The sequence below is a fragment of the Anomaloglossus baeobatrachus genome, unplaced genomic scaffold, assembly GCF_048569485.1.
Source record: "Anomaloglossus baeobatrachus isolate aAnoBae1 unplaced genomic scaffold, aAnoBae1.hap1 Scaffold_539, whole genome shotgun sequence".
Classification (NCBI taxonomy): domain Eukaryota; kingdom Metazoa; phylum Chordata; class Amphibia; order Anura; family Aromobatidae; genus Anomaloglossus; species Anomaloglossus baeobatrachus.
Genome location: NW_027444765.1, coordinates 175,895 through 198,545, shown reverse-complemented (window position 1 = coordinate 198,545; position 22,651 = coordinate 175,895). Strand labels below are relative to the sequence as shown.

General features: G+C 44.2%; 1 long non-coding RNA gene across 1 annotated transcript in view; it reads left to right on the top strand.

The window, feature by feature from the left end:
- The first annotated feature begins 10,912 nt into the window (after positions 1-10,912).
- LOC142283449 (uncharacterized) overlaps positions 10,913-22,651 on the top strand; it is a 69,713-nt gene continuing 57,974 nt past the window's right edge. The window contains exon 1 of the long non-coding RNA XR_012745094.1: positions 10,913-11,070. This is a non-coding gene — a long non-coding RNA (uncharacterized LOC142283449). The remainder of the gene's footprint in view (positions 11,071-22,651) is intronic.

Here is a 22,651-nt window from a genome sequence, read left to right as displayed (position 1 = left end):
GCCCTATGATATGAATAAGCGAGGACACTCTCAAATGTACAGAAGAGGGCCCTGCAAAATTTATAGAGGAGGACCCTTCCAAACATATGTTGGAGGGCCAGCTGAGGGCTCTTACCAGCCAGGTTTCTTGACACCTGCAAGCCCTCTGAAACTTGAATTGAAGGCTGCAGAATGACATGGAGGAGGAGGAGGGTAAAGCCCAACGCTACAATGGGCACATTGTAAACTGCTATGCAATATGTATTTCACTATCTGGGTCTCAATGAGGGAGGGACCGCCCAAATGTACAAGTAACAGCAGTCTCTCCAATACATATGTTACAGGACCACTTGAGGCCCCTCTGGTCAAAGATCAACATACCAACAGGCACATTCTAGCTGGCCTTGTAAAGTGCTGGGGAATAGCTAACTATACTCTATATTTATATTTAAAAAAGTACAGTTTGGAATTTTTAGTGCAATGCACATCTTATAATACATGCCATTTTTGAGTTGAGCTGGCTGTTTTGTTTTTCTTCACTGAATTGGTTGGTGGCTGACCTCCACCTTACCGTGCACCTCAATTTGGTTTGTTTTTCCACCTGACGACAACCAGGGAGGAGGGGTCAGTCAGTAAGTGGAGTTGAAAGGGGACGGACACACGGTACTGACCGAGGGGGTGTAGCAGTGACCTGTCAGCTCAGGCGTAGGGTTGCCGAGGGAGTAGGGAGGAGTACTGGTGGAACCATAGAACCGGCGGGGTGCAGAGCCCTAAGTCAGGGAAACGCTCCAGGCAGACCTGATAAAATCTGCACGTTGAGGGGACTATCCAGGACCTCACCAACCATAGAGTCCAGGACACAGTAGCGACGGGAGAACCGGGGAATGGACACAGAGAACCGACCCAACAGGGTTCAAGCTACCTGTCGTACAGACTAAGACTGAAAGACAACCAAGAGGGGACCCCCAGACGCTCCAAGCCACGGTGACCCACCATCCAGAGACAGGTGCAGGGGAAGTAAGCCACCAGGTCACTATTCTGCCACTGGAACTAAGGGGACCAGTGGTGAGGACCACCCTCCTTCGGGTTGCAACCAACATATTCGTGAGTAAAGAACCAGTTGCACTGGATACCCCTGTGTGACCTGTTTTCTTTCCACACCCCAGTGTTACCAACGGACATAAACAACAACCACCATCATCCATCCCTGGGGCCTAGCCCTACTTGCGGAGGGCCGCAATATCCAAGCTGCCATTAACAGCGGCCCCAGCCTTGAAGGACTGTGCCGTGGCAGGTGCATCCATATAGCCGCTGCCCGCAAGTGGCGTCACGAGAAAAACCTTATTATTATCCCTGTAAAAATCCCTTTTTTAAAACAGTACCCCCAGAGTCACGGAACCGGGCACCGTCCATTACACCCGTGACACTTCCCACTGAAACCAGGCCTGGGAACAGGTACCTAATAGCCCTGGGGTGCGACATAAGCAGTTCTACTTTTTCATGTGAGGCCGTATGGCACATTTTAAATAAAAATATTTTAGAGTAGGACTGCCCCAAAGAGATTTGCCGTGACGTGGTGGGTAGCTCAAGAACTTGCAATTTTTTGCCAAAAATCTCAATTTTTTTTTTAAAATACTACAGTTTGGAATTTTTAGTGTAGTGCACATCTTCTAATACATGCCATTTTTTAGTTGAGCTGGCTGTTTTGTTTTTTCTACCTAGAAATTATGTATGACAGAGGGGTATATAAATAAGAGGTATTATACCACTTTGATCCTTGAAGGTGATACATCTAAGGAAGCCATTGTGCTGTTTGACAAAAATCTCCTGATGAACTCCATCCATAATCAGGGCGGAGAGAAACGCGTCGAGATAGAATAAGAATTAATGCCGACATGAAATTGACATGTTCCCAGAGCAAATTCTAGAATGACAGATAAGTGATTTGGAACTATTTATTCCATATTTTGATATTACTATCCCAGATGAATTGAGAGGGAGTTTTAGGGTACAGAAGGGATAGCCGCCGAGGAATGGGGGCACCAAAAAACTGAGGGTGTGCTCCATTGCCAGGTAGAGGAAAGCTTATTGGGGATATTTATTATACCCCCTGTACTATACAAGATATGGTTTATTATCACCATTGGAGTATCTGTCTCTAGGTTGGGAGAGAAAAATTTGTTAATACGATTTTTTGATCTGATTCATTTACTTAGTGCTTCCTATAACAGCAGCAAATCAGAAAGGGATCTTTATCAATGTATGCAGTTCCTTCTCTATGAGACATGATTTATGTGTTTATACAAATGTCTGCTATTTAGATTAGGAGGTTTCTAAGTATATCAAATTGATAAGTGGTGGTGGTTATATATTGTTGTCTATGAACCCTAAGTGATAATTTTTATGTGTGACCCCGGTGACATAACACGTATTTAGTGAGGGTCAGAGAAGGGAGAGTCGCCGAGGAATGGGGGCATCGCTCACATTAGGATGTACTCCATTGACAGGCAGTGATATATTGAAGTAGGGTGAGAGGAAAGGGAATATACTAAACCCCGCCCCTTCCATCTATACCTCCTAGTCTGACGAGACATCTGTTTTGACTTGGGTCTCAGGAATTATTATAAAAAGAGGTTCATGGTACTGTTTATGCTACTTTAAGATTTTTAGTCCACATTGGGTTTATGTTTTTGTTTTGGTTTTTAAATGCATATGAATAAAAAGAATTTTTTAATAAGTAGGTAATTTCTGTCACAATATTTGCTAATCCTTACCTATTGCTTATACATATTTTCTGAAAAAAATGTATGACAGAGGGACCTACAAAATGTATGTCAGGGCCCTCCCAATTGTAAAATAAAAAAAAAACAAAACACTACGTGTGAACAAACGCTAAATGGGATAATTATTTTTTTCTGGTTTATTTAGCCTTATATACAAGTAATAATGCAGGAAAAACTGTTTCTTAACCTTTTTGGCCTGTAAAATGCTATTTAGGTTAGGTGTGGAAGGTGTTCTTGTACATCTGTACTGATACTGTGATATCCTTATTCCCAGAAACCATATGTGAGTCAGAAATGCATGCAGTCGTATTCTCCAGGCTCTCCCCATTAAGTTTCATCACTTTCCAATCCATTTCAGCCTTTTTCTAAGGTCTCTTGGATCAAGCAGAAAATTACCTGCATTTTCCATTGACTTGTATTGTATTCGCTATATATGTGAGTCTTACAAAGTACTCGTTACAAGTATAGCGACTGCGTATATTTTGGTACTCGCTCATCTCTAATCATTAGTTCACCGATATCTTAGTTGATCCAGAAGAGAGCCTTACGAATAGCTGCAGATATTTGGACAACTCAGGCCACCTTAAGTAATGGGAAGAAAAAAAAGAGATTTTTTGACACCCTAGCTTTTTGGTGATTCCAAATAAACTAGTCAGGAGCGATTGGAGTTTTTTACATTTTTGTGTAGGTAGAGGAATGGGCAGGATACCAATGTAATATAATATTTTGGGAAGGAGCATTATATTGGCTACAGATATATGATCTATTCATGAGATGGGGAATTTGATATACAGTCATGGCCAAAAGTTTTGAGAATGCTACAAATATTAATTTTTACAAAGTCTACTGCTTCAGTTTTTCTAATGGCAATTTGCATATACTCCAGAATGTCATAAAGAGTGATCAGCTTAACAGCAATTACTTGCAAAGTCAATATTGGCTAAGAAAATGAACTTTAACCCCCAAAACACATTTCAACATCATTGCATTCCAGCCTAAAAAGGAGCAGCTAACATTGTTTTAGTGATTTTTCCATTAACACAGGTGTGGGTGTTGATGAGGACAGGGCTGGCGATCAATCAGTCATGATTAAGTAAGAATGACACCACTGGACACTTTAAAAGGAGGCTGGTGCTTGGTATCATTGTTTCTCTTCAGTTAACCATGGTTATCTCTAAAGAAACACGTGCAACCATCATTGCTCTGCACAAAAAATGGCCTAACAGGGAAGAGTATCGCAACTACAAAGATTGCACCTCAGTCAACAATCTATCGCATCATCAAGAACTTCAAGGAGAGAGCTTCCATTATTGCCAAAAAGGCTCCAGGGCGCCCAAGAAGGACCAGCAAACGCCAGGACCGTATCTTAAAACTGTTTCAGCTGCGGGATCGGACTGCCAGCAGTGCCGAGCTAGCTCAGCAATGGTAGCAGGCTGGTGTGAGTGCTTCTGCACGCACTGTGAGGTGGAGACTCTTTGAGCAAGGCTTGGTTTCAAGGAGGGCAGCAAAGAAGCCACTTCTCTCCAGAAAAAACATCAGGGACCGACTGATATTCTGCAAAAGGTACAGGAAGTGGACTGCTGAGGACTGGGGTCAAGTCATTTTCTCAGATGAATCCCCTTTTCGATTGTTTGGGACATCTGGAAAACAGCTTATTAGGAGAAGAAGAGGTGAGCGCTACCACCAGTCTTGTCTCATGCCAACTGTTAAGCATCCTGAAACGATTCATGTGTGGGGTTGCTTCTCAGCCAAGGGAAATCGGCTCACTCACAGTCTTGCCTAAAAACACAGCCATGAAAAAGAATGGTACCTGAATGTCCTCCAAGAGCAACTTCTCCCAACCATCCAAGAGCAGTTTGGCGCCCAACAATGCCTTTTCCAGCATGATGGAGCACCTTGCCATAAAGCAAAGGTGATCACTAAATGGCTCATGGAACAAAACAGAGATTTTGGGTCCATGGCCTGGAAACTCCCCAGATCTTAATCCCATTGAGAATTTGTGGGCAATCATCAAGAGACGGGTGGACAAACAAAAACCAACAAATTCTGGCAAAATGCAAGCATTGCATATGCAAGAATGGACAGCTAGCAGTCAGGATTTGGTCCAGAAGTTGATTGAGAGCATGCCAGGGAGAATTGCTGAGGTCTTGAAGAAGAAGGGTCAACACTGCAAATATTGACTTACTGCATTAACTCATTCTAACTGTCAATATAACCTTTTGGTACTCATAATATGATTGCAATTATATTTCTGTATGTGATGTAAACATCACACAAACACAAATAAAAACCAGAGGGCAACAGATCATGTGAAAATATAATTTTGGTGTCATTCTCAAAACTTTTGGCCATGACTGTACTGTATTTCTGAATATCATTGAGAGTAGTACAGTCGAAAAAATGAATTGCTTCTAAGTTCTTAATGGGAAAGGTTAACGATATACTGAAATATGGAATTGCTTTATATTCACTAAGTAAAGGGAGAATCCCTTTGTATCAAGAATTGGATATTAAGAGAAATAGCAATATTTAGAATTATTGATTTGGACGTATGTACGTTATAGTAACTAGAAGAGACAAAAGTAGTAATAACTTGAGAGATTTGGGTTACGGACTCATGAGGATTGGTAACACATAGAATTACATTATCCGCAAGTAGGCCAATACGCTGATCAGTAAACACAAAACCTTGTAAATAGGGTACATAGCCTGTCAAACTAGATAAATATGGCAACACATGAGAACACCAAAGTATTAGGCTAAAAAATAGTTTTATTAAATACAGTTTAAAAGACAAAAAGCAAAAAAGTAATTAATTATAAATAACACTGCATAAAATCCAGACCTAGTGCAAAACAGATATATATATCAAAATTGATCACAAATAACTTGATAGAGGATGGATCCAGATGGCAACAAAATACGCCCTAAAAACAGGCAAAAAAGGTCAAACATGCAAAAAAAGCTAAAAAAGACCTTAGTAAAGTGCCCAATGCTGAAAATATTGCACTATTTTAAGCCAAAAAGATTTGGTATCTTGTATATAGATCAAAAAACGAGAGTCCCACTCAGTACATAGTGTGAACAGGTGGGTCCCGATAGGGAAAAAAGGCCAGTGCCAATAAATGCAAGCAGTATATACAGAGAAAGGGCAGGATTAATCAAAAAGGATCCATTACCTCAGAGAGTGGAGCACCAGGACTGGCAACCTCAACATATGTTTCCAAATGGGTCTTCGTCAGGAGGTGTGGCTTATTAGTGTAACACAGGTTTATTTATACAATTGAGTAACCAATCCAAAATTCAAAGGGCCATCATGTGACCCAAATCATTAGAAACCATCTGGGGCAAACAAAGGGTGTTAGGAAAAAACCCAATCGCAGCAACTAATAAAGCCTGCGTTTCATTAACGGCGGGGGTGAGCCGCACACGTCATGTAGAAAAGGGAATCCCATTTGATCCGAAAACGTCACTGGCGCATGCGCACTGGACCGCAAACCATAAAACAGGAAGTGCCGTGCTTCGGGTAGTGCAGCCTCTGCGTCCCATGTCGCTAGGCGACCGGTGGGCGTGCACCTGTATAGAGCCGAAGCACAGACGATTCCATGGAAGGCAGGCCAGCTAGACGCGCTCTGTGATCGGACAAAAGGCATAGCCCAGTGGTAAAGACCAGGGAAACCCACATGGCTGTCCAAAGCACACAGTATTATATTGTGTGCACACCGGATCGCAGACAACTACATGTTAGAAAAATGCACCCAGAATATTCATGGATCATAAACATAGATGAAAAAAGGACAAGCATGTTATCCAAACAAAACGGCCCTGAGAGATATATTTAGTAAAATACAGCCACATATAAAGTATATAGAGAAAGAAGAAAGCAGAAGGACGAATAATTATGAACCGCTGGCAGAAAAGATTTTTTCTCTTTTTCTTCTTCTTTTTCTCTTTCTTTCTCACAACGAAAAGAGGCAAAGTACAATACAGAATATTCCTGCACGAGCCATAAGATGACATCATATGATCCAAAGGTCACAGATCAAGCACATTCAGTGATGGAAATGGTACTAGGAAAATAAACATAAAAAAATTAAAAATAATACAAAACAACATTAAAACCTGCAAAAAGAAAAGCAACCTAGCAGATCCCATGGAACCCAAAAATATAAACTACAAAAAGGACGCGAACCCAAAGTTTTCGTTAAGACCTTTCGGAGAAACTGTATCCAGCCTATAAATCCAACGACTTTCTACCTGGGATAGAGACCTAAACAAATCCCCACCCCTACATCTATGTTTATCATCTATGTTTATGATCCATGAATATTCTGGGTGCATTTTTCTAACATGTAGTTGTCTGCGATCCGGTGTGCACACAATATAATACTGTGTGCTTTGGACAGCCATGTGGGTTTCCCTGGTCTTTACCACTGGGCTATGCCTTTTGTCCGATCACAGAGCGCGTCTAGCTGGCCTGCCTTCCATGGAATCGTCTGTGCTTCGGCTCTATACAGGTGCACGCCCACCGGTCGCCTAGCGACATGGGACGCAGAGGCTGCACTACCCGAAGCACGGCACTTCCTGTTTTATGGTTTGCGGTCCAGTGCGCATGCGCCAGTGACGTTTTCGGATCAAATGGGATTCCCTTTTCTACATGACGTGTGCGGCTCACCCCCGCCGTTAATGAAACGCAGGCTTTATTAGTTGCTGCGATTGGGTTTTTTCCTAACACCCTTTGTTTGCCCCAGATGGTTTCTAATGATTTGGGTCACATGATGGCCCTTTGAATTTTGGATTGGTTACTCAATTGTATAAATAAACCTGTGTTACACTAATAAGCCACACCTCCTGACGAAGACCCATTTGGAAACATATGTTGAGGTTGCCAGTCCTGGTGCTCCACTCTCTGAGGTAATGGATCCTTTTTGATTAATCCTGCCCTTTCTCTGTATATACTGCTTGCATTTATTGGCACTGGCCTTTTTTCCCTATCGGGACCCACCTGTTCACACTATGTACTGAGTGGGACTCTCGTTTTTTGATCTATATACAAGATACCAAATCTTTTTGGCTTAAAATAGTGCAATATTTTCAGCATTGGGCACTTTACTAAGGTCTTTTTTAGCTTTTTTTGCATGTTTGACCTTTTTTGCCTGTTTTTAGGGCGTATTTTGTTGCCATCTGGATCCATCCTCTATCAAGTTATTTGTGATCAATTTTGATATATATATCTGTTTTGCACTAGGTCTGGATTTTATGCAGTGTTATTTATAATTAATTACTTTTTTGCTTTTTGTCTTTTAAACTGTATTTAATAAAACTATTTTTTAGCCTAATACTTTGGTGTTCTCATGTGTTGCAATACGCTGATCAGTCTGTTGGCAATGAATACAAATGATATTAATGTCAAACTTACTTACAGATGTGATTCGTTGAAGGTTGACTTTTTAGAAGTCAACCTTGAGATTGATACTTCTCGGGCATTAGGGTACCTTCACACTTAGCGATGCAGCAGCGATCCGACCAGCGATCTGACCTGGTCAGGATCGCTGCTGCATCGCTACATGGTCGCTGGTGAGCTGTCAAACAGGCAGATCTCACCAGCGACCAGTGAACAGCCCCCAGCCAGCAGCGACGTGCAAGCGACGCTGCGCTTGCACGGAGCCGCCGTCTGGAAGCTGCGGAGACTGGTAACTAAGGTAAACATCGGGTATGGTTACCCGATGTTTACATTAGTTACCAGCGCACAGCTGTGTGTGCAGGGAGCAGGGAGCCGCGCACACTGAGCGCTGGCTCCTTGCTCTCCTAGCTACAGTACACATCGGGTTAATTAACCCGATGTGTAATGCAGCTACATGTGCAGAGAGCAGGGAGCCGCGCACACTGCTTAGCGCTGGCTCTAAGCTCTCCTAGCTGCTGTACACATCGGGTTAATTAACCCGATTTGTACAGCAGCTACATGTGCAGAGAGCCGGAGCCGGCAGCACAGGCAGCGTGAGAGCTGCGGAGGCTGGTAACTAAGGTAAATATCGGGTAACCACCTTGGTTACCCGATGTTTATCTTAGATACCAGCCTCCGCAGCTGCCAGACGCCGGCTCCTGCTCCCTGCTTGCTTCATTTGTCGCTCTCTCGCTGTCACACTCAGCGATCTGTGTGTCACAGCGGGAGAGCGCCTTTGAAGAAAACGAACCAGGGCTGTGTGTAACGAGCAGCGATCTCGCAGCAGGGGCCAGATCGCTGCTCAGTGTCACACACAGCGAGATCGCTAATGAGGTCACTGCTGCGTCACAAAAAGCGTGACTCAGCAGCGATCTCGGCAGCGAGCTCGCTGTGTGTGAAGCACCCCTTAGAGACTGACGTCTGCAGGAAGTCAACAGCAGATAACTCCTTGTTACATTTCACGTCAGCGCATAATCATTCTACTCTTCAAGTGATCCCGATTGGCCAATTCCTCCGGATGAGGAGGATTTGCTCTACTGAAGACAAGTTTACAAAGCAGGCTGATGATTTAAAGAATAGATTCAAAGAAACGGAATACAGCAGGAGGTCCATTAAGAGGGGCTTTAATAGGGCTAAAAATACTAAATGTGATCAATTATTACAACCTTTACTTCCCAAGGTGAATTAATCCACCAAAATCAGGTTAATCTCTACCCATAACCAGCAATGGGGTCAAATGTGGTCAATATTAGGGAGACATTGGCCAATTTTGATCTCTAAAGGCCACTTCACACACAGAGATAAATCTTTGGCAGATCTGTGGTTGCAGTGAAATCATGGACATATTGTTCCATTTGTACACAGCCACAAACCTGGCACTGATTGTCCACAATTTCACTGCAACCACAGATCTGCCAAAGATTTATCTCTGTGTGTAAAGTGGCCTTAAAACTTCACTTAGGAATTGCCTCACTAATGCCTCATCTATGACCTTGAGGCGTTCCAGGAACTTGAGGGACCTATTGGTTTTTAGTCACTATATCCCTGCGACTCCCAATTTGTTTGGATCCATTAATCCATGTAAAGGCTGTTACATATGCGGATACTGTGTGGCTTGCAATAACATCGACAGAGGTACTACTTTTTCCTTGGCAGATGGCAGGCGACACTAACATCAGGGAGTATATCACATGCGGTACAACACATGTGATATACCATGCGACGTATGGGTGTCCGCAGGTGTATATCGTAATATCTTGGGAGTTACGGATCAGAACAAGGGACCACACGTCAGGGACATAGTTGCGACAAAAATGGTGTAAGATGTCTCGACACAAAACTTTGCAGCGACATTTTAGGACAACTCATAACTTCAACCCTAGTTCCCTCAGACCTGTTATACATGGAGTCTTCAGAGGGGGCAATCTCAAGAAACGCCTGGCCCAACGCTTACCAGGTGGATTGTTACCCTGGGGACTATGTCTCCGGATGGACTAAACAAATCCTTTAGTTTCTCCTCATTTTTATGATTGACCATCTGAGTTAAATATCTGAAATATCCTCTTCACGTGTGTTCTTTTCATTATATGTTTTTCTTACCTCCTTTTTATTACCCTATATTGGGGTGTCTTGCCTGTATTGATGTGCACCTTCCTTTCTATTAAGACCTCATGAAATCATTCCTCCTGGTCCTTTAATGTGCGTCTTTTTGGTCCAAACGATGAATGGTTTTTAGGAATTTCGACAACCTATCAGCACAATGGATGTATTTTTAGTATGATGCTGTTTTACATACATGCACATACTGCCTATACTGTAATTATGACATACATATTTATAGTATTATTACTATTACTTATCTTTACATTTTGAGGAATATGTGCATCTATTTAGATTGATTCTTATATTGTATATGTGTGTGCTGATTTGGCTGTGGCAATGTATTAAGCACATTTAGTCCCCGCGACACCACTATGAGCACTTTCCTTCTTGAGGTTGCCCCTGTGTGCGGAGGTGACGCGTTCCTCCTGTTATCAGGAGCAATCTCGATGATGTGCGATCACAGTGGTAATAAACCATGTGACCATGTGATTCTCATGTGACCTACACTGCTATGACGCCAACGCTGTGAAGCCAGGCCTCTACAACAGCATCCTCTGATATTATTAGAGTGGTGAGCGCATGCTCGGTGACGTGTGTTACGTAATTGATCACGTGGTCACTCACAGGTCCTTTTATAAGGTCTTGCAAGGCTATGGAGACTATCACAAACCTCTGAGAAGAAGCGGACAATCCGCCTGAGAAACGGCTGTCAGGCTCTTCCCTTCAGTCCACATGCCCTGCTTATACCCCTGAGACTACTGGGTAAGACAACTTTGCTGCAAACACATTATAATTAAGAGTGCAAGTTACCATGATATTCTCTACATGAGCACAATCTTTATATTCATTACTAACGCTGTGATTAGATGTTGCTACACAGGCGACCTCTTGTGGGAATTAAATGTATTTTCCCTTTACCACTGTACTTTATGTCTTTACCAATTTGAGCAGATGATTGAATCTATTATATATAATATTCTGTAGGTTTAGCTTGGGCACTGTGTCCAATTCCTGTCTTGTATTAAATCTTGTATTGTTTTAATAAATATTTTTGTAATTGTTTAATAAAGATTCATTAATTATACATGTAAAATCTCCATTGTTTTTTAGTTTGCAGCTGATCAGCCTTGCCTATTTTCATGCCAGAAATATTTGGAGAAACAAATTGACTTGGCAAAGGGCTCCATTAATAAAGCGAAAATTAAAGGGGATAATGGGCAACCTGGCGTGACCTATTTGTAGTAGGGACGGGTTAGAAAGTACAATTGATGAGTAAATTTGTGCAGTGGTCAATGTGTTAAGTACCATAATTGAGGACGAGATAGGACCAGAGATGCCAAATTTTATGAGCACTTCTTGGAGGTAACCCCAGTGTAATCGATTGAATGCTTTCACCGCATCCAAGGACAGAAGCAAATAAGGCATTCCACGAAACCCCACCTTAGAAATAATGTTGGTAACGTGACCTGTACCTTCAGCAGTTTGACTTTTTACAAAACCCACCTGATCCTGTTCTGTAAGTGATAAAATATTAAGATTAAGAGATATGGCTTTAGTGTATAGTTTAGATCTGAATTTTAAAGGGTTATTGTCTTTAACGTTGGCTGGCTTAGGTAGTGTAATAATGAAAGCCACAAGCATTTTTTTAGGATACAATTTAGTCTTAGCGGCTTTATTAAAGTCTCACTAAATAAGGAGCTTGCAGCAATTAATATTTCTTATCATATTCGTTTGTGACACCATCCAGTCCTGGGGCTTTGTTAAGCTTTAATAACTCTACAGCTTTTATTTCTTGAAAGGTAAATGGTTGGGAGACAGTTTGTATGTTCAGGATTCAATTGAGTTACCTTTATTTTATTCAGAAAGGAAGCTCTTGTAATCCGGATGGAGAGTTTTGGTATCTGTTTCCAAGATGTATAATTTGTGATAATTAGGAAACTCATTGGTAATGTTCTGAGGATCTATTAATTTACATTTGTCAGATGAGTAGAAGAAAGATATACGGGATGGAGCGGTTTAAGATTTTGTTTGCTAAAAAGGGAGCTTCTTACTGTGCCAATAATGACAGTACTTTTTTAGCGTTTGTTCATGTTGGTGAACTTTCCTCCCACCTCTCCTCTAACTCTCTCTTCGACAACCTCCAGTCCGCCTTCCGTCCACATCATTCCACTGAAACTGCCCTGACTAAAATTACAAATGACTTACTTACTGCCAAAGCTAACAACCACTTCTCTATACTCCTACTTCTAGACCTATCCTCAGCCTTTGACACTGTCGACTACTCCCTGCTACTACAGATCCTCTCTTCCCTTGGTGTCAGAGACCTCGCCCTATCCTGGATCTCTTCATACCTTTCCAACCGCACTTTTAGTGTCTCCCACTCCCACACAACCTCTTCATCCCGCCATCTCTCTGTTGGTGTCCCTCAAGGCTCTGTCCTGGGACCCTTACTCTTTTCCATCTATACGTTTGGACTGGGACAACTCATAAAGTCCCATGGCTTCCAGTACCACCTATATGCCGACGACACTCAAATCTACCTCTCTGGTCCAGATGTCACTTCTCTGCTGTCCAGAATCCCAGAGTGCCTATCGGCTATATCTTCCTTCTTTTCCTCTCGCTTCCTAAAGCTCAATGTGGCCAAAACTGAACTGATCATCTTTCCTCCGTCTCACCTACACTCCCTACCTGATCTAGCTATTACAATAAATAACATCACGCCTTTCCCAGCACCCAAAGTTCGGTGCCTCGGAGTGACCTTGGACTCTGCCTTGTCCTTCATACCACACATCCAATCCCTCACCGCCTCCTGCCGTCTTCAACTCAAAAATATTTCCAGAATCCGTCCTTTCCTCAATTCTTAATCTACAAAAATGCTAGTGCATGCTCTCAATCTCCCGCCTCGACTACTGCAACATCCTCCTGTGGTCTCCCTGCTTACACGCTCGCCCCTCTCCAGTCCATCCTTAATTCTGCTGCCCGAATGATCCACCTCTTTCCTCAATACCACCCCGCTTCTCATCTCTGCAAATCCCTCCATTGGCTCTTAATCTTCCATCGCATCCAATTCAAACTACTAACACTGACCTACAAAGCCATCAATAATCTGTCTCCTCCGTATATCTCTGAACTAATCTCTCGCTACACTCCAAAACGTAATCTTCGGTCCTCCCAAGATCTCCGTCTCTCATTCGCTCCTCATGCAACCGACTCCAAGACTTCTCCCGAGCATCCCCAGTCTCCTGGAACTCGCTGCCTCAACACGTCAGACTATATACTACACTTGCAAACTTTAAACGGAACCTGAAAACTCATCTGTTCAGAAATGCCTATAACCTTCAATGACCCCACTGCCCCACTACCGTGCGGAGCTGCCGGACCACCCCCGTGCGGGGCTGCCGCCACACCACCATGCGGAGCTGCCGGACCACCCCCATGCGGAGCTGCCGCCCAACCTACACCCCGCCTACTGTCTCCTCCCCAAAACCCTTTAGAATGTAAGCCCGAAAGGGCAGGGCCCTCTTCCCTCTGTACTAGTCTGTTTATTGAAACTTGTATATGTTTTCTGTATGTAACCCCCCTTCTCATGTACAGCACCATGGAATCAATGGTGCTCTATAAATAATAATAATAATAATAATAATAATGTTGGTAAAAATGTGCATGCAGTTGGTTTTAAAGCTGGGATATCTCTAATGCTCGATCATTGGAAAATTATAATTTATTGAGATTATGGAGGGTACAAAGTTTATTTTGTATATCTGTATAAAGTAACTGCTTATCATTATTGTGGAATGATTGTTTGATAAATTGACCTCTTAAGTATCTTTGTGCGCACACAAGAGAGTCGTATCCAAGACTTCACTATTATCATTTAGTTCAAAATAATCCAGGATGGATTGTTGAAAGTATGGGGAAGAGAACGGATGATTTAAAATGTAGTTGTTTGAACACCAAATTGGGTTGGGAAAAGGTTTGAATAGCTCTTTTATAGATAAATACAGGCACGATCTGACCACGTTATAGCAGCAAAACACGTTTGATTCAGTTGAAGTAATGCTGCTGTAACATTTAAAAGCTAAATAATCAGTAAAACCTAATCTCATGTTTCTTAAATTTCTACATGATACAGATTATCGGAATTTATACTTCTTAGCTCAAATGGGTTTATTATAATCACCTCACATTTTCAAGGAAACAAAACTTTCCTTTACTAAAGAGGCAGTCGCTTAGATAGCAAAGGAACTGCTCCTCTTTGGTGAAGTGTCAGAATACGGTTGCCAATTTCAAGAGAAGGTTCCACAATTGGGGCCACTTTAGGGAATTCATTCAATCAGGATTTAAATAAACACGCACTAAGATTGGATCCTTACACCTAAACCAACATCTGAACCTATCACACGGCTAAAAGGTACTTATGATGACCAAACTGATTGCATTACAAGTATCCTCAGAAAATATTGGGGGATTCTCAGGGCAGATCCCGATACTTCTGGTTTCATATTTGTATCCCCCTGTCATCTTAAGGAAGGGGAGATCTATCAAGGTCATGTGGTACACAACCATCTCTCTATATAAAAAATAAAAAAGCCGTTACCTGGTTGGACAACATATCACTGGGTGCCTTCAGGTTTGATAACTTTAGTTTTGCCAACATGTCACTCCTAATACTTTTAGAAGTGTTGTTACAAATTGGGTCTATAAAAACGACTTTGCCAATTGTAAAACCACTGGTGTAGTGTAGCTGTGCACCTACACTTGCCCCAAAGATTATGTAGGAAAAACGACACGACAACTTCAGGTTCATATTAGCGAAAACCTTGGGGATTTTAGACATGGCAGGGAGACCCCTTTGGCACATCATGTTAATGCCGTAGATGGTAGCGATATACTGTTTCATTTCAAAGTAAACTATCCCACAAAGTGATTGGGATGAAAGGATATTGCTAAGGGAAAGCAGGTGGATTTTTTGGCTTGAGTTAAGGCCCTGTCACACACAGAGATAAATCTGCGAAAGATCTGTGGTTGCAGTGAAATTGTGGACAATCAGTGCCAGGTTTGTGGCTGTGTACAAATGGAACAATATGTCCATGATTTCACTGCAACCACAGATCTGCCAAAGATTTATCTCTGTGTGTGTGACGGGGCCTTTATACTCAGCCCCAAGGACCTTAACCAGCAATTAAGCTTTGTTAGATTTATTAAGTCTGTCCAGCTCTAGTGGTATTTACACTTTAGCATACCTTTTACATACAACCTCCATTTCTGGTATAGGCCCTAGTGACCACTGGTATTTTTTATAAATTGATGATCATTTGGTCTTGTATATATTTTTTTTAAATTGTTCGTGCACTTATTGGGATCAAGATTGTATTATTGTCCTGTACATTTTTTGATAATATCCCCAACTAATGAAGAGTATAATCATGTCTGTCCCTTATTATTGCGCTATCTATAGTCCAGATCTACAGTGCTTCTTGTCCACATCAAATATCATGCTGCCTATTTGTGCCCATAACTCATAGGGGTATTTCTACATCTGCTATATCTGTAGTATTATGCGTTTACATACGGTTTTTCCATACAGCGTGCATGCGCAGCTAGCAGGCAGTTGTTGAAACGCATTTGCATCCCACCACTCTCTAGGGTGCGTGATTTCTCATCCCTACTATATGATAGACGTTTAATTCGGCTTCTGTTATTACGTCACATCCGGCGTGCTGCACTAAGTGGAATCCCACGATGCATTCCATTGCCCATCAGGTCACATCAGGTACGCTGTACTCAGTGAAGCCCAAGATGTGATCCACCGCCTATAACGTCACTTTCTACACTCCAGAAGCGATATTAATCCTGGCCATATATGGCGCAGTTTCCTCTAATGCCTGCATATGTTACGGCACAGCGGTGTCACATGCTGTATTTTCTGCATCCTGGTCTTCTTCTCCAATGCACCACACAAGTGGAACCCATTAACTCCAAAACCCTATCTCTCCTATGGATAATGACAAAACAAAGAAAAAATAGTGTCTTTTAGTCCCTAAAATAAAAGTATTTTAATATAAAGATCCAGAGTTCTGTGATCAGTAACCTGTAATGATCAATCTCAGCAGCAGGCGGAGGATGATAGAACTGACATCCTGATATCATTCAGAACTTGTGTTATATATTCTGGATTTTACTGTACTTTTGCATTCTTGGCCATCCATTAAAAAAAAAATGAAAATACCGAATATAAAAGTATCAAACACAGCAATAAATATATGAAGATGACCAAATGTGTAAAGTGAAAAAAAAATGCTAAAAAGGCTGTTACACTAGTGATGTGTCGGTCGGGAACAATCCGATCCAAAGATCCGGCTCCTTGCTGTGACTGACAGGAGCTGGATCCTCAGTGAGAGCCACTAAATTCTCTAAACGGCTCTCAGTGGGCGTAAAAAAAATGGGTGTTTGGTGGGCAAAACCCCGCCCACTTAGCAAAGTAATTGGTCAGTTGGGAGTGGGCAGGGTTTAGCAGCGGGTAGGCGGGGTTTCAGCATCGTCAACAAAAGATTAAATGTGTGTTTACCTGTGGTGAACACATAATTAATAGGGAGCCAGGAACGAGCCAAAAGAGTCGGCTCTTTTTGGTAAACGAGGCCATGGGAACCGGATCACCAAAAAGAGTTGGACTGCCCATGACTATGATACACCAATGAAGTGACAAAATTATTCATGAAAAAAATTCTACTAGAAATGAATGTGAAAAACTTGCAAAAATGTGAAGCGCTGAATAAATATATGGCCAGAATATACTGTATATACAGTATATCCATCACTGCCCACACTGTGGGTTGGGACTATCAATATACGGACAATTTGAATTTAGCAATTATAAGGCTCCTGTCAGGTCTGATAACGCTCTTAACCTGCATCTATCGGGTTAATCAGCAGTTTAATACTGTTTGAAAGGTCCTGGCCGATGTACTGGAAATGCGGCTTCGAGGAAAACGTTTACGTTACTTCTCTCAGTAGCCCCCGGTGCTAACACCGCTCACAACACGTGGACAGCCTGCTCTGCACTAATACACTGCACCGCAAGAAGTGAAGGTGCCAGAGCGGTGGCAACAATTTCTCCGGACACGCCTGTATGACTAAAAGCCTACTGGGGGAAAAGTTTATTTTCATTTTCAGTACTGCAGCTGGCATCATCCAAAAGGCCCCGTCACACACACAGATAAATCTTTGGCAGATCTGTGGTTGCAGTGAAATCATGGACATATTGTTCCATTTGTACAAAGCCACAAACCTGGCACTGATTGTCCACAATTTCACTGCAACCACAGATCTGCCGCAGATTTAGCTCTGTGTGTGACAGGGCCTAAACCATATTAACCTGCAGATATCCGCAGGGTCACTTGAAATATTTTTACCAGGCCTTTGTGGTTGTAAATTAAAAAGTGAGAAAAAAAAATACTTAAATATCTTAACAAGTAAAGTTAAAGAGCACATGTAGTATAAAACCCCAAAATAGCCTTAGTGAAAAAATAGTGGTATATGCTCTAGTCAGGAACTGGTAGAAATGGGGGTATATGTTCTAGTCATGAACTGGTTAATGGTGACTTGTTTTTGTAAAGATGGAGTCAGTACATTTCTAACGGCTCAGCCCTGGTGTCAGCCTCATTCAGACTTCAGCGATTTTTTTAACAAAAAAATTGGTCTGAGTTTCAGCAGTGGGTTTTTTTTGTCAGTTTGTTCAGTCAGATTTTATAATCAAAGTTTGTCCGATTTTTTTCATTTTTTTCTTGGATGAAAAAGCAAAAAAGAAGGGAATTTTGTTTACTTACCGTAAATTCCTTTTCTTCTAGCTCCAATTGGGAGACCCAGACAATTGGGTGTATAGGCTATGCCTCCGGAGGCCGCACAAAGTATTACACTAAAAGTGTAAAGCCCCTCCCCTTCTGCCTATACACCCCCCGTGGTCACACGGGCTGCTCAGTTTTGGTGCAAAAGCAAGAAGGAGGAAAAAACAATTATAAACTGGTTAAAGTATGCTCAATCCGAAGGAATAACGGAGAACTGAAACCATTCAACATGAACAACATGTGTACACAAAAAAACAGGGGCGGGTGCTGGGTCTCCCAATTGGAGCTAGAAGAAAAGGAATTTACGGTAAGTAAACAAAATTCCCTTCTTCTTTGTCGCTCCATTGGGAGACCCAGACAATTGGGACGTCTAAAAGCAGTCCCTGGGTGGGTAAATAATACCTCATAATAGAGCCGTAACGGCTCTGGCCTACAGGTGGCTAACCGCCGCCTGAAGGACTCGCCTACCTAGGCTGGCATCTGCCGAAGCATAGGTATGCACCTGATAGTGTTTTGTGAAAGTGTGCAGGCTCGACCAGGTAGCAGCCTGACACACCTGCTGAGCCGTAGCCTGGTGCCTCAAAGCCCAGGATGCACCCACGGCTCTGGTAGAATGGGCTTTCAGCCGTGAAGGAACCGGAAGCCCTGCAAAACGGTAAGCTTCGAGAATTGGTTCCTTGATCCACCTAGCTAGGGTTGATTTGGAAGCCTGTGACCCTTTACGCTGGCCAGCGATAAGGACAAAGAGTGCATCCGAGCGGCGCAGCGGCGCCGTACGAGAAATGTAGTACCTGAGTGCTCTCACTAGATCTAACAAGTGCAAATCCTTTTCACATTGGTGAACTGGATGAGGATAAAAAGAAGGTAAGGAGATATCCTGATTCAGATGAAAGGGGGATACTACTTTAGGGAGAAATTCCGGAACCGGACGCAGAACCACCTTATCTTGGTGAAACACCAGGAAGGGGGCTTTGCATGACAGAGCTGCGAGCTCCGACACTCTCCGAAGTGAAGTGATTGCTACTAGGAAAACCACTTTCTGTGAAAGGCGTGCGAGAGAAATATCTTTCATTGGCTCAAACGGTGGTTTCTGAAGAACCAGCAGTACCCTGTTCAGATCCCAGGGTTCCAACGGACGTTTGTAAGGAGGCACGATGTGACAAACCCCCTGCAGGAACGTCCGTACTTGAGGAAGCTTGGCTAGGCGCTTCTGAAAAAACACAGAGAGCGCAGAGACTTGTCCCTTAAGGGAGCCGAGTGACAAACCCTTTTCTAATCCGGACTGAAGAAAAGACAGGAAAATGGGCAAGGCAAATGGCCAGGGAGAAAAACTCCCAGCAGAGCACCATGACAGGAATATTTTCCACGTCCTGTGGTAGATCCTGGCGGACGTTGGTTTCCTAGCCTGTCTCATAGTGGCAATGACCTCCTGAGACAATCCTGAGGACGCTAAGATCCAGGACTCAATGGCCACACAGTCAGGTTCAGGGCCGCAGAATTCTGATGGAAAAACGGCCCTTGAGACAGTAAGTCTGGACGGTCTGGTAGTGCCCACGGTTGGCCGACCGTGAGATGCCACAGATCCGGGTACCACGACCTCCTCGGCCAGTCTGGAGCGACGAGGATGGCGCGGCGGCAGTCGGCCCTGATCTTGCGTAACACTCTGGGCAACAGTGCCAGAGGAGGAAACACATAAGGGAGTTGAAACTGCGACCAATCCTGAACTAAGGCGTCTGCCGCCAGAGCTCTGTGATCGTGAGATCGCGCCATGAATGCCGTGACTTTGTTGTTGTGCCGGGATGCCATTAGGTCGACGTCCGGCATCCCCCAGCGGCAACAGATCTCCTGAAACACGTCCGGGTGAAGAGACCATTCTCCTGCGTCCATGCCCTGGCGACTGAGAAAGTCTGCTTCCCAGTTTTCCACGCCTGGGATGTGAACTGCGGAGATGGTGGAGGCCGTGGCTTCCACCCACATCAAAATCCGTCGGACTTCCTGGAAGGCTTGCCGACTGCGTGTCCCGCCTTGGTGGTTGATGTAAGCCACCGCTGTGGAGTTGTCCGATTGAATTCGGATCTGCTTGCCTTCCAGCCACTGCTGGAAAGCCTTCAGGGCAAGATACACTGCTCTGATTTCCAGGACATTGATCTGGAGTGAGGACTCTTGCTGAGTCCACGTACCCTGGGCCCTGTGGTGGAGAAAAACTGCTCCCCACCCTGACAGACTCGCGTCCGTCGTGACCACTGCCCAGGATGGAGGTAGAAAAGATTTCCCCTTCGATAGTGAAGTGGGAAGAAGCCACCACCGAAGAGAAGCTTTGGTTGCTTGAGAAAGAGAGACGTTTCTGTCGAGAGACGTCGGATTCCTGTCCCATTTGCGTAGGATGTCCCATTGAAGAGGACGCAGATGAAACTGCGCAAAAGGAACTGCCTCCATCGCCGCTACCATCTTCCCTAGGAAGTGCATGAGGCGTCTCAGGGAGTGCGACTGGCCCTGCAGGAGAGATTGCACTCCTGTCTGTAGTGAACGCTGTTTGGTCAGCGGGAGTTTCACTATCGCTGCTAGAGTATGAAACTCCATGCCAAGATATGTTATCGATTGGGCCGGTGTCAGATTTGACTTTGGAAACTTGATAATCCACCCGAAACTCTGGAGAGTTTCTAGAGTAGCGTTGAGGCTGTGTTGGCATGCCTCTTGAGAGGGTGCCTTGACCAGCAGATCGTCCAAGTAAGGAATCACTGAGTGTCCCTGAGAGTGGAGTACCGCTACTACTGAAGCCATGACCTTGGTGAAGACCCGTGGGGCTGTCGCCAGGCCGAACGGCAGTGCCACGAACTGCAGGTGCTCGTGTCCTACGGCAAAGCGTAGGAAGCGCTGATGCTCTGCAGCAATCGGTACGTGGAGATAAGCATCTTTGATATCGATCGATGCGAGGAAATCTCCTTGGGACATTGAGGCGATGACGGAGCGGAGGGATTCCATCCGGAACCGCCTGGTCTTCACGTGTTTGTTGAGTAGTTTCAGGTCCAGGACAGGACGGAAAGACCCGTCCTTCTTTGGAACCACAAACAGGTTGGAGTAAAAACCGTGACCCTGTTGCTGAAGCGGCACAGGGACCACCACTCCTTCCGCCTTTAGAGTGCCTACCGCCTGCAAAAGAGCATCGGCTCGCTCGGGAGGCGGAGAAGTTTTGAAGAATCGAGCCGGAGGACGAGAGCTGAACTCTATCCTGTAACCGTAAGACAGAATGTCTCTCACCCACCGGTCTTGTACCTGTGGCAGCCAGATGTCGCAAAAGCGGGAGAGCCTGCCACCGACCGAGGATGCGGTGTGAAGTGGCTGCAAGTCATGAGGAAGCCGCCTTGGTAGCGGCACCTCCGGCGGTCTGTTTAGGACGTGAGTTAGACCGCCATGAGTCGGAGTTCCTCTGATTTTTCTGAGGCCTTTTGGACGAGGAGAATTGAGACTTGTCCGCGCCCCGAAAGGACCGAAACCTCGACTGTCCTTTCCTCTGTGGGGGTCTGTTCGGTTTGGGCTGGGGCAAGGATGTATCCTTTCCCTTGGATTGTTTGATGATTTCATCCAAACGCTCGCCAAACAATCTGTCGCCAGAAATTGGCAAACTGGTTAATCGCTTTTTGGAAGCAGAATCTGCCTTCCATTCCCGTAGCCACAAGGCCCTGCGGAGTACCACCGAATTGTCGGCTGCAACCGCCGTCCGGCTCGCAGAGTCCAGGACAGCATTAATAGCGTAAGACGCAAATGCCGAGGTCTGAGTGGTAATGGACGCCACTTGTGGTGCGGACGTGCGTGTGGCTGCTTCAATTTGCGCTTGACCTGCTGAGATAGCTTGCAGCGCCCAAACAGCTGCGAATGCTGGGGCAAAAGAAAGCGCCTATAGCTTCATAGATGGATTTCAACCAGAGCTCCATCTGCCTGTCAGTGGCATCTTTGAGTGAAGCCCCATCTTCCACTGCAAGTATGGATCTAGCCGCCAGTCTGGAGATTGGAGGATCCACTTTGGGACATTGAGTCCAACTTTTAACCACGTCAGGGGGAAAAGGATAACGTGTATCCTTAAGACGCTTAGAAAAACGCTTATCTGGACAAGCATGGTGATTCTGGACTGCCTCTCTGAAATCAGAGTGGTCCAGAAACATGCTCGGTGTACGCTTGGGGAACCTGAAACGGAATTTCTCCTGTTGAGAAGCCGCCTCCTCTGCCGGAGGAGCTGAGGGAGAAATATCCAGCATTTGATTGATGGACGCAATAAGATCATTCACTATGGCGTCCCCGTCTGCAGTATTAAGATTGAGAGCGCCCTCAGGATCAGAATCCTGATCAACTGTTTCCGCTTCATCAATCCGAGATTCCCCTCGCTGAGACCCTGAACAATATGATGATGTTGAGGGAAAATCTAAGCGAGCTCGCTTAGTCGGTCTGGGGCTGGGGTCTGTGTCAGAACCCTCAGCCCGGGATCTATGAGATACCCCGGGAGG